General features: G+C 32.9%; 1 non-coding gene across 1 annotated transcript; it reads left to right on the plus strand.

Annotated features, from left to right (window-relative positions):
* Positions 1–11,199: 11,199 nt before the first annotated feature.
* LOC139850980 (U6 spliceosomal RNA) lies at positions 11,200–11,301 on the plus strand. Its single transcript, XR_011760348.1, has one exon. It is a non-coding gene; the product is annotated as a U6 spliceosomal RNA (small nuclear RNA).
* The last annotated feature ends 1,572 nt before the right edge of the window (positions 11,302–12,873 follow it).

The raw sequence follows: 12,873 nt of genomic DNA on the forward strand, positions 1-12,873 counted from the left end.
GTAACGGACCAAAAATATCTAGTCTACTATGCATATAAATATAATATAATATATAAATAATTATTAAAATTATTTATATTTTATTTATATTTAATATTATGTCGGCAAGCTATGAGACAAATCAATGTGAGCTGTCCAGGGTGGCCATGCGACTCGCATGGCCAGAAGGCTATTTCCCATGCGAGTCGCATGAGGATCAGAATCAGGCCTGGTCTATAAATTTGTCAGTTTTCGTTCGTTTTTACACACACCCATAAGATAATAATAATAATACTCCCTAGTATAATATAAATAAATATATATATGTATATATAGTATAGATTAGTGTTATATTAGATTAGTTTGGGTTATGTAAAGGTTATTTTTACGGGTTTTTAAAGTCGGAGCTCTGTCCGTGTACCACTACGCGATAAATAATCAATGTAAGCTATGTTCTCCTTTTTAAATTAATGTCTCGTAACTAAGTTGTTATTATGCTTATTTGAACCGAAGTAATCATGATGTTGGGCTAAAATACTAAAATTGGGTAATTGGGCTTTGTACCATAATTGGGGTTTGGACAAAAGAACGACACTTGTGGAAATTAGACTATGGGCTATTAATGGGCTTTATATTTGTTTAACTAAATGATAGTTTGTTAATGTTAATATAAAGATTTACAATTGGGCGTCCCTATAAATTACCATATACACTCGATCGGACACGATGGGCGGGGTATTTATATGTACGAATAATCGTTCATTTAACCGGACAAGGGAATGGATTAATAGCCACTAGAATAATTAAAACAGGGGTGGATTACATTCAAGGGTAATTGGTGTAATTGTTAACAAAGTATTAAAACCTTGGAATACACGCAGTCGTTAACCTGGTGTATTCATTAAACAAAGAATTAAGACCTTGTTACAGTTTAAGTCCCCAATTAGTTGGAATATTTGACTTCGGACATAAGGACTATTTGACGAAGAACCTCGCATTTATAATTATGCCCGTTGGACCATTATGGACAAAACCGTATGGACATCTTGAATAATTCTAGGCCAAAGGACAATTATCCCATTGAACTAAATTAAAATCGATACGCCAATATCATGATTATGGAAGTTTAAATAAGCATAATAATTATTTTATTTTATTTATTTTACGCACTTTAATTTTTGTCATTTATATTTTTGCATTAGACTTTAATTGTGACTTTAAGATATAAAATCGACAAACCGGTCATTAAACGGTAAAACCCCCACTTTTATATATTATTATATATATATTTATATATTTTTGTACAAATATAATTATATAAAAATAAGTGTTTCATAAGCCCGTCTCCCTGTGGAACGAACCGGACTTACTAAAAACTATACTACTCCGCGACTAGGTACACTGCCTATTGTGTTGTAGCAAGGTTTTGGTATATCCATTTTGTAAATATTTAATTAAAACTTGTTAAATTTTGTAGCATTCCGTATTAAAAATATAGTATATTTCGTAACCCCACGCTACGACATCAAGTTTTTGGCGCCGCTGCCGGGGAGTCGGCGAAATATTTATTTACATTTTTAGAAAAACAATATAAAATCTATAAAAAAAAAAAAATTTAAAAATTTAAAAACCGAAAAAAAAATAATTGCTTTTATATATTTTTAAGATTTTTATTTATGAAAATATAAAATATTTCTATTTTTAGTTTTATAAAAATATAAGTTTTTATTTCTTTTATATATATTTTACTTTAAATATAAAACAAAATAAAAATAAATAATAAATAATAAATAATACGAACTGACCTGTCATTTTTGAACCCTTCTTGAACTGAACCAGCAGGTCATGCGAGTCGCATGACCTTTTCTCTTAGACCCATGCGAGTCGCATGAGGGGTTCTGACAGGCCCACTCACTTGACCTAAAAACGCATTTATTACGTTTTATTTTATTATTATTATTATAACCCTAGTTTTTATTATTATTATTATTATTTTTAGATAATTTAATTTATATTTACTTTTAATTAGTTTTAAATTTATAAACTTAATACTTTTATAATATAAAATATAAAAATAATATTTTTATAAAACTAATAATTTTTATAAACTTTTTATTAACTTTTATATTTTGTATCTTTTATTTATTTTTAGCGTAATTTTTGTATTTTTATCATTCGTGCTTAGTTTTAAGTCTAGTTTTTGCCGTAGTTTCATTTTTATTTCTAGAATTTTTAGGCATTGCCGTAAAATCCCTTAAGTGCTTTTTCTTTAGACTAAGATTTAGATGCTTTAGAATTTTGCGACGCCGTTTTTATATTTTAGTACCTTTTTAAGTTATTACCATTTGGGATATAGTTTTTCTTTTAAGCTTTAATATTTTTAGACGCAACTTTTAATTCTTAGTTTTTAATTCCTTTTTAAGTTACGACGCGCTATTTTCTTATTTTTATTTTTCGACGTTTTTCGACGCGCATTCTTTTTCTTTCTTATTTCTCGACGCTTTAGTTTTTAGGACTTAGAAATTTTCTCTATTTCTTATCTAATATCTCAAACGGAAAGAAAAATTATTTAAGTGGTTAAATTAATGGACGTTGACAATTTTCTGCTTCGTAGTAATAGTTGGATTTGTTAGTGGCTGAGTTGTGAGCTTCCGATTTAAAGGGTTCTGGCTCCCTGCTGCATCTTTTGGCTATTCGAAACGTGGGCAAAAGCAGAAAAGTCTATTAATTGGACAACTTATATAAGTTTTTCTATTTTTATAACTAATAGGATAATTAGTAAATGCACCACATTGTAGCTAAAATTTGGCCATCGCAATAAAATGGAAAATTTTGAAAACAAGGCTATGGAAACCCTTTTTGATATCCAAAATCAATTAAATCAATACTCTCAAACGAGTGTTGATGACAATTCGTTCGGTCAATCTTGGATCACGAATGATGAAACAATAACTGGTTGTGAAATCTGTGGAGATTATCACTCAACATGGGAATGTTACTATTACGTTCCTATGGAAAATTACGCACCCACAGAACCTGCATGGAACGATTATGAAGAACGCAATTCAAACTGGGATTATTCCCAAGAATATATCCAAACTCAACAACCAGAAGACGAGGAAAATTACGTGTCCGAAAATTCTTTAGATCATATGAAAATCAAACTCGAAGAACTCGATGCTCAAAATGAACAAATGAGCGAGTTTGTAAACCGGCAAGCTGAAACTCTATCAGACTACAAACATGTTGATCTGAGGAGTATTGTTCAAGAAAATCTCAAATCATCGAATTTTGATGAATTCGAGAGCTCCGAAATCACCAACTATCCCGATGATACTTTTTATTCAGTTTTACCAATTTCACAACATATCGACACATTAGCCTCTACCGACGAAATCATCGATCCACCAATGGATGAAGAAGAAGTAAGGGTGACAAATTGGTACTCTTGGGAAAACGATAACGTTGAAAATTTTACCCCCGAGACCAAAGTGGTGGGACCGATAAGTACCATTAATGAAGAAGAATCTACTTCGATCCCGAAATTCACCATTCCACAACCTTCCAACCTAATATTCTCAATAGACAAATCATCTACCGAAGATGAACTAAGAACTGTAATAGATAATGACACCTCAAATTTTACCCAAATGGGTAATAGAGGTGAAAACTTTGATCCCGAGAATGAACGGAAGGAAATGTTAGGAATTGACCACCCTATAGGAATATGTATGTCAGTGTATAACGATCCATTTGACCAAGAACCAGAAAAGAGACATATCCATTTACTAAAAGCTACACTTAAAAAAGAATTAAGTAGTGACGATCAACGGGTGAATCTAAACTTTAAACCCATTGATATATTATACACCACCCGAGATATAAATAACTGGCTCACTATTTTAATTCGAGAAACTTATTCCACCGACTTCACATATCGTCAGCTAAAGTGTAGGGAAGTCTAACCCCACTTAACGTTAAATTAGGGGTTCGGGTTAGTGCATAACTCGTTAATAAACATGCATGATAAGTTATGGTAAAAGACGCATTTTCAAAGATTAGCAAACTGTTCAAAAAAGCAACCATTTTTGAAGAAAAACATGTGTGATAAAATAAGAAGGAATGAACGATGAGGCGCGCCATCTATCATTCGACGAGCTTTGTAAGTACAAACTAGGTATTCTTAATCACTTTTCTACACTAATCACCCTCATGAATTTATAATTATAGTCTGATTTCATGCAAATGAGGGCATTGCATGATCTCAAGTGTGGGGAAGGGTTATAAATTCTCTCGGGTTTACACTTAGTTTATTTGCCAAATTTTGTGAAAATTTGAAAAATTTTCAATTAAATGAAGTCAAAATCATGTTTATATATATTTATGAACGATGAAAACTAGGTGTTAATACCGAAATTATCGTTACCTCGAAAAGGACATAAATTGAGAAACAACCCAAAATGCTTGAATTCATTTAAGAATGGAATAAAGGAGAATAAAAAGGCAAAGAAAGAAACTAAGTGTGGGGAGAATATACCAAGTCATTCAATTAAGAACTATCTATCACATGTTTCTGTAAAGTTATTGCAGGTGTTTTGTTTTGGACTAAATTAACTGTTTTACCCGATTTACTGTAATGAGAGATGGATCTACACGATGAATCAATTCCATCATTAAAAGGAAGTAAAGTCTTCCGAAAAAGACACGCGCTTCTTGATTTAGGTCATGAAGTTGTCGTCCAGACCAGCTGTAGGTTGACGAAAAATCTAGAAAAGTCATCACTAAAATCGGCTGGAAATCCACGGACCTCAGCATCAAACAGGGTCGCCAAGTGGTCAGATTTATCCTAACCATGAGAAGGATTTATCTCGTACAATGGGGAGGCACCGTGCAAATTAGCTTGATAAGACTAATGAATCAGATCCCCAGAAAGGATAATCTCCTTAAAAGATTAAAAATCAGCTTTTAAGCCTGATATTACTCAATCCTTGAGATTGACCTTAAAGATTGAGAATTACAAACTCATGGAATTCGATGATATCTAAACTCGAGCTTGAACGAGAAAATATTTTGATCAAAAATACAAACCGATTTGTTTTCTGAAAACCCATTTTAAATGTGTTCATTACCATTGAACGTAAAATCCTAGGAATTCACCTAGAATTCATTAGGTCACCTGAACCAAATCGGGTGTCAACCGTAAGAACGGTGGTTGCATAGCATGGTCAGAGACAGGACCTTGTGCCAGACCGAAAAATCATAGGATGATCTTTACTATTGCTCCTACCAAGGATAGTTCTAGCATCCGACACGTTTTTAGACCATGAACAAATGCATGTCATTAGACATTGCCTTAACAGTTTCTTGTTCATCGCTTTCCTTTACAACCGGACGGTAGTTTACCGAAAGGTAATATACGGAACAAGTAAACTGGATGTGTGCTTTCCGATACCAGGATAGCAGTGGATTACACGAACCTAAAAGTTTTAAGCCAAAATATTGATCCACAAATATATTTTGCAACACCAAAGAATGGATTAAATCAGAAAACTTGTCTAGGGTAAAATCTAGCTTGAATTTTCAAAAGATCAAATGTTTTCATAAAGATCCAATTTCCTTAAGGATCTACATTTTTATAGTCATGTGGGACTGTAAACCGCCTTTCAAATGTGCACTTTGCTTTGGAAACCGAAAGTAAATCGGCTATTTGATTGTAAGTATCGTTGACCTAAACCCAAGGCAACTGTGGATGACACACCCACCTTTAACCATGGTTCTATCATTACTATCATTGTTTATACCGCTCTATCAAAATCACTGATGTACAAAGTGTGAAGAATAAAGAAGTGATTCGTGTGATGTATTATATTATTTCAAGACTGTATTGCTTGAGGACAAGCAACGTTCAAGTGTGGGGATATTGATAAGGCTAAAAAGGAACATATATTTCATAGCATTATCCCCCAAGAAAGACAGGATTTTAGTTGTAATTGTTCCATATTCAAGTAATATTCGTTTATATTTAATAAGTGCGAAGACAAAAGGCGAAAACGAAGAATTGAAGACGAAAAGGTCCAAAATGCTCAAATGTACAAGATACAATTAAAGTGGTTCAAATTATTGATGAAGAACGTCTAAAAATGACAAGAGTACAAGTTGCGGAACGCAAAGTACACGATATAAAATAATACGCGAAGACGTCCGAAAATTCGGAACCGGGACCCGAGCCAAGAAGAAACGCGCGACGCAACGGACCAAAAATATCTAGTCTACTATGCATATAAATATAATATAATATATAAATAATTATTAAAATTATTTATATTTTATTTATATTTAATATTATGTCGGCAAGCTATGAGACAAATCAATGTGAGCTGTCCAGGGTGGCCATGCGACTCGCATGGCCAGAAGGCTATTTCCCATGCGAGTCGCATGAGGATCAGAATCAGGCCTGGTCTATAAATTTGCCAGTTTTCGTTCGTTTTTACACACACCCATAAGATAATAATAATAATACTCCCTAGTATAATATAAATAAATATATATATGTATATATAGTATAGATTAGTGTTATATTAGATTAGTTTGGGTTATGTAAAGGTTATTTTTACGGGTTTTTAAAGTCGGAGATCTGTCCGTGTACCACTACGCGATAAATAATCAATGTAAGCAATGTTCTCCTTTTTAAATTAATGTCTCGTAACTAAGTTGTTATTATGCTTATTTGAACCGAAGTAATCATGATGTTGGGCTAAAATACTAAAATTGGGTAATTGGGCTTTGTACCATAATTGGGGTTTGGACAAAAGAACGACACTTGTGGAAATTAGACTATGGGCTATTAATGGGCTTTATATTTGTTTAACTAAATGATAGTTTGTTAATGTTAATATAAAGATTTACAATTGGGCGTCCCTATAAATTACCATATACACTCGATCGGACACGATGGGCGGGGTATTTATATGTACGAATAATCGTTCATTTAACCGGACACGGGAATGGATTAATAGCCACTAGAATAATTAAAACAGGGGTGGATTACATTCAAGGGTAATTGGTGTAATTGTTAACAAAGTATTAAAACCTTGGAATACACGCAGTCGTTAACCTGGTGTATTCATTAAACAAAGAATTAAGACCTTGTTACAGTTTAAGTCCCCAATTAGTTGGAATATTTGACTTCGGACATAAGGACTATTTGACGAAGAACCTCGCATTTATAATTATGCCCGTTGGACCATTATGGACAAAACCGTATGGACATCTTGAATAATTCTAGGCCAAAGGACAATTATCCCATTGAACTAAATTAAAATCGATACGCCAATATCATGATTATGGAAGTTTAAATAAGCATAATAATTATTTTATTTTATTTATTTTACGCACTTTAATTTTTGTCATTTATATTTTTGCATTAGACTTTAATTGTGACTTTAAGATATAAAATCGACAAACCGGTCATTAAACGGTAAAACCCTCACTTTTATATATTATTATATATATATTTATATATTTTTGTACAAATATAATTATATAAAAATAAGTGTTTCATAAGCCCGTCTCCCTGTGGAACGAACCGGACTTACTAAAAACTATACTACTCCGCGACTAGGTACACTGCCTATTGTGTTGTAGCAAGGTTTTGGTATATCCATTTTGTAAATATTTAATTAAAACTTGTTAAATTTTGTAGCATTCCGTATTAAAAATATAGTATATTTCGTAACCCCACGCTACGACATCAGTAGCAAATAGTGATTTTCGAAAACACTGTAGCTTTTTGGGTACTGTAGCAATTCGAAAATACTGTAGCAAATTAGTGTTTTACTTGTTCATCTTAAACGTTTTAGTTCACTTATCTAAATATCAATCGAATCAACAAACGAATGTTACAATCGTTTACTAAATAACTTGAAATTATATATATGTATATATCTTTATTTAATATACATAAATCAGTTTTTAAATACACATTGCAAGTTATTTATAATTAATTTTAATAATTAATATTCCAACTTATTATATATATATATATATATATATATATATATATATATATATATATATATATATATATATATATATATTTACAAATAGATGTTCGTGAATCGTCGGTTAATGGTCAAAGGTTAACTGAATATATAACATTAGTTCAAAAATTTTGAGAATCAATATTACAGACTTTGCTTATCGTGTCGGAAACATTAAATCATTTAAAGATAAAGTTTAAATTTGGTCAGAAATTTCCGGGTTGTCACATGGTGTTAGTTTTTGGTGTGTTAAAAGTATTGTGATGATGTGTTAAAATATAATTGGGTTAAATATTAAAAAGAGATAAAATAACATTTTTAAGATAATAAAAATTTAAAAAAATGAAGCAACACCCGTTGCTTTTGGTGTTGGATTCCAACCAATGCCCTCAAACTGTTAGATGGGTTATTATAGGTTGGCCCAAGTCTAATTGTAGATTGGGTCCATTAGGGTTTTATATGAATATTGTACTCTATAAATAGTGATTATGATCATCAATAATATTCATGGGGTTCATATTATTCAACATGGTATCAGAGCGGTACGATCCTGGTTGAAACCGTCTCCCTCTATCCCTCTATGGTGGTCGATCACCACATCAACTCTAATAATAATCTATGTATAATCCGCCGTCTCTCTAGCTGTCAACCATATTTCTTTCTATTTTTTTACAAACCCTACGTATATCTTCACCACTCTCGGCTGTCACTACAGCCTTTCAGACATCATCATTCACTATTTTCTTTCTGTTCAGCCGCACCACCTATCACCGTCTAGAATTTATCTTCTCACTATATTTTCGTATAGATTACTTGCTGGCAATTATTTGCGAAATAAATAAACATGTCACCGCTTTTATTCTTTGTTCAGCCTCAACATCTTTTTCTTTTATCTTTTCATTTTATTTTAATCACACACGTCACTACCATATGTGAACTAAAATTACAATACCATTCATCTCAATAATCTGGCCACCTAGCAATATATCCTTCTTTTTTAATGGTATTTATTGGCAAATAATATTTATTTTATTGTTTTTTTTTTATTTCAATAATCGGCGTGAGGCTGAGCCGCCTAGCTTGACTAGGTTCCAAACCCCGAAAAAAAAATAATAGAGTCAAAATTCTTGTTTGCATCATTGAAGAATACTGTTATCGTCGACAAAAGTAGCGTATCAAAACGGTACTTGATCCTTAGGCACAACAAACCACAGCATAAAAAAAAACGCTACGGAAAAGGAGAAACCGTCAAGAAATCTGCAACTCTATAAACGAATATCAGCTTATTTAATGCGACAAATAAGAAGAAAAAAAAGTTACTTTTGTTTATTTTATTTAACTGTAAGCGTTTTCTTCCAGTCCGAGCTTTCGCAAGTTCGCCGCTCGGACTGCGGGGGAGTGTTAGATGGGTTATTATAGGTTGACCTAAGTCTAATTGTGGATTGGGTCCATTAGGGTTTTATATGAATATTGTACTCTATAAATAGTGATTATGATCATCAATAATATTCATGGGGTTCATATTATTCAACACTGCCCCAAACCAATGCCCCGATATGGATGAAATGGGCGTTGCTTCTTTGCCACATAGGATTCCAACGCCCTTTTATCCCAGCGATACAACTCGTCTAAATGTAAAAGATTAAACGAATACCTTTCTAAAAAAATTTAAAGAAATAAAATTTTTCTGACTATTTAGAGAGAACAATAAATTTTATTTATATGAAAGTGAGAACGTAATGAGAAGATGCTAATATAGTGGTGGATTGTGGTAGCAACAATGTGGGAGTGGAGATAGGGGAATAGAGCGGGGGCTCACTCTAAAAATGAATGGATTGAAGATTGAGTGTTTATGTTTGCCTGCCATGAAAGAAGAAAAAGGAAAGTAGAAAAAGGAAGGTGGAATATGCAAATGGGTCTACCCAATTACAGTTATATTTAAGTTATACCAATGATAATATCTTTGTGGCCTGTGGGGCTTATTTCATTGTGGGTACATTTTCTTCCTTTTGAAAAGTGAGGAACAATCTTGTTAGAATTTAACGAATGTTAGATTTCTTGCAAATTTTAAATGATTCTATGAAAGACAATATGTAGGGTTCTTTTAACTCTCCAGATGCTGTCAAGTTAGAAGGGAGATGAGCATTTACGATGCACAATAGAGACTAATGTGACGTGGCTGAACATATATCATGTACATGGTGACAAATAATGATTCATGATAGTAGTGGTGGGACGTAGAACTGTAACTATGGGGGCGAAAAGTGTAATTTTGGGCACCTTTCCCATATCGTTTGGGGAAGGGGGTGTAAAGGGGATGAGGGTTTTACTTGGCCGTGCCTTTGGATTGGTTTCAAGGTTTCCTCCCGGGGCAGCGATGGCGGCGAGGTTATTATCGCTGCATCGGCATAGTCGAAACGGGAGATGATCGCAACGGGTGGTAAAGTCTCCATCAGGTGATCCCAATCGCTGTTCAAAAAAAAAAAAAAAAAAAACTACTAACTTTTTTGTTTCTTTTATTCGCAAAGAAACTTCCTTATGACCGAGCATGTTGACTCTCCATAGAGGGTAAATCTCGGATAATCAAGCATCCGAGCATACCTGGTACCTTGTGAATTGCGCATTGTGCGCACCCTCTGGTCACACTCCATCAAACTCAGGTGATGTGCTTCATTTGGCAACTTGGTGACCACCCAGGTAAACCTGCGTGGTTGAGTATCATACAACTTTATTTATCTAACATTTTGTAAATATTAGAACTCATTAGGGTTTTTACTCGCGCTTTGCTGCAGGTTTTTCACTTCGAAGAAGTAAAAATGAAATGAGAACGTAAAAAATGAAGGGAAAAAAGAGTTGAAAGAAACAAAAGATTTCAACTACAAAAACGGAAAGGAACAAAATGTAAAAATGAAAAATTGTAAAAAAAACTTTTTTATATAGAAAAAAAAAAAACTAACAATAGAAAGAGATTACATAATTATTAAAATACTTATGTGAACAAAGTCTATAAATTTACCATTCACGGGGGTATATAGATAAAAATACATGCTTCATAATAGCACTTATTAAACTGAATCTGTGAAAACAAGAATATAACAATATTTTTCGTAAAAGATTTGAATCAGAATGAATATCTATAGATTTTACCCCATCATCTTTTACTGTGTCAAATTATTAATACTTAAAACGATTTGAATCCGATAAAATTGGAATGATACAAAGAAAATTAGCATGGTCCCTACGCAAAAGTGACGCACAAATCTAAAAATAGTTCAAAAAATGATGATTGTATAAGATACAATATAAATTTGTAATTAGTAAGTGTTATAACGATACCCTAAGTTATTTGTCTTCTTATTAGTGGTATTATTTTTTTGTATCAACAATTGACGTAACATATTCTCACATCCAATGAAAACAAAGGTTAGAGTCTAAAACCAAAATGCAAATGTAAGTCTCTAGTATTTGAGAATTTATATGAATATACTTTTAATTTTTTTTTATTTTTTATTTTAAAGGCAAGTTGTTGGCATCGAATACTCTCATTTGCAACGCACGCACGCGCTTTCGGGCAGGAAACCCGAACCGCATTACAGGGATCCGAACCTTATACCATCCCGAGAGGCAGGCGGTCGGACTTGGGTCCTGTATACGGGCCGGTAAAACCTTCCCCGTGGCAATTCGGCTTTCAGGAAATAAATCTCACAAATATTTTTAAGGAGAGAGACTCGAACTTGAGACCTCCTCACCCCCATCCTAATGCACAAGTGCAAAGGGGTGAACTACCCTGTATTATTTTTAATACGTTAATGATATGTACATGAGGTAACACATGTACTTTATGATTTGAAATGGTTGTATCGTAAACAAGTTGTTGATGAACATTTTCTTTGAAAATGACAATGTGTAGAATATTGTTCTTAATGTATGAAATGCTCTTGATTTTGAGTTATCAATGGTTACATAGCTAACTTTGAAAATGAAATCCACTCACCGACTTTAAACCTAACATGTCTATATCATTTTCTTTGTTATTACTTGAGTAGTAACTAGGGGCGAAAGTACATGGGAGCAGGAGCGCTCGCTCCCAGTGAATTTTTTTTCAGTGTAAAAATTTTGAGTTTTTCGACTTTGACTCGAGTGAATTTTTTTTTTGCCCAAAATTTACATATTTTTTCACAAAACCTACATATTTTATCTCAAAACCTTCAAATTTTGCCTAAAATTCTTCAACTTTGCCCTAAAATCTTCAAATTTTACCCAAAAACTTCCACCTTTTGCCAAAAAACCTTCATGATTCGCCTAAAAACCTCAATTTTTTGCCCCAAAACCTCCATATTTTGTCTCAAAAAATGGCCACGGTTTTAAATTTTTTTTGCCCCGGTGAAAAAAATCCTAGTTCCGCCACTGATAGTAACAATACATAAATTGTTAGAAAATTAGAATTAACTATATGTAAACGGATAAATGAAGAAAACTTTATCAGTCTTGGCTAATATTAAGATGTGCTTGAATTAACCAGGTTATATTGCGACCATAGTTAGTATGAATCTAAGACATCTTGTGAACATATCTAAAACGTTAGGGTGTCGGCGTGTTGGTAGTGCCATGACTTCTCATAAGAGAGGTCATAGATTCGACCCGCATGCGCTGGAAAATATTTTTCTTAAGGTTACTCGCCCATGCCTTAGATGTTTCGGACATCTTGTGTAGTGACCCGAACTTTTCCATGTTTATATATATTAAATGAAATTGTTATTTACATGATTAAGTGTTTCCAACATGTTAAGCAATCAAACTTGTTAAGACTTGATTAATTGAAAAAGGTTTTATATAGACAATTGACCACCCAAGT

This window comes from Rutidosis leptorrhynchoides, chromosome 5, assembly GCF_046630445.1.
Source record: "Rutidosis leptorrhynchoides isolate AG116_Rl617_1_P2 chromosome 5, CSIRO_AGI_Rlap_v1, whole genome shotgun sequence".
Taxonomy (NCBI): Eukaryota; Viridiplantae; Streptophyta; class Magnoliopsida; order Asterales; family Asteraceae; genus Rutidosis; species Rutidosis leptorrhynchoides.